The sequence below is a fragment of the Arachis ipaensis genome, chromosome B06 (genome assembly GCF_000816755.2).
Source record: "Arachis ipaensis cultivar K30076 chromosome B06, Araip1.1, whole genome shotgun sequence".
Taxonomy (NCBI): Eukaryota; Viridiplantae; Streptophyta; class Magnoliopsida; order Fabales; family Fabaceae; genus Arachis; species Arachis ipaensis.
The window spans coordinates 133,332,269-133,332,524 of record NC_029790.2 but is presented as its reverse complement, the minus strand read 5'-3'; positions in this window follow the sequence as shown (position 1 = coordinate 133,332,524).

Below are 256 nucleotides of genomic sequence, written 5' to 3'. Positions count from 1 at the left end.
TTCTATAGTTCTTTTTTTCCTTTTTCATTTTTTCTTTTGGTATCAACAACTCTGACTTTAACCTTTTTTTTTTAATTGTCTTTGTAAGAAAAATGAAAATATTTTTGAAAATACGAAGGAAGTAAGATAGAATTATTAAGCGATAGTGTTATGAAAATTTTTTATGTCTTTTGAATTTGTTTATTTATTTATTTTAGTTTTTGAGATTTTTTGGTTGAAAATAATTAATAAATATGTAATTTAAAAAATTTACAAA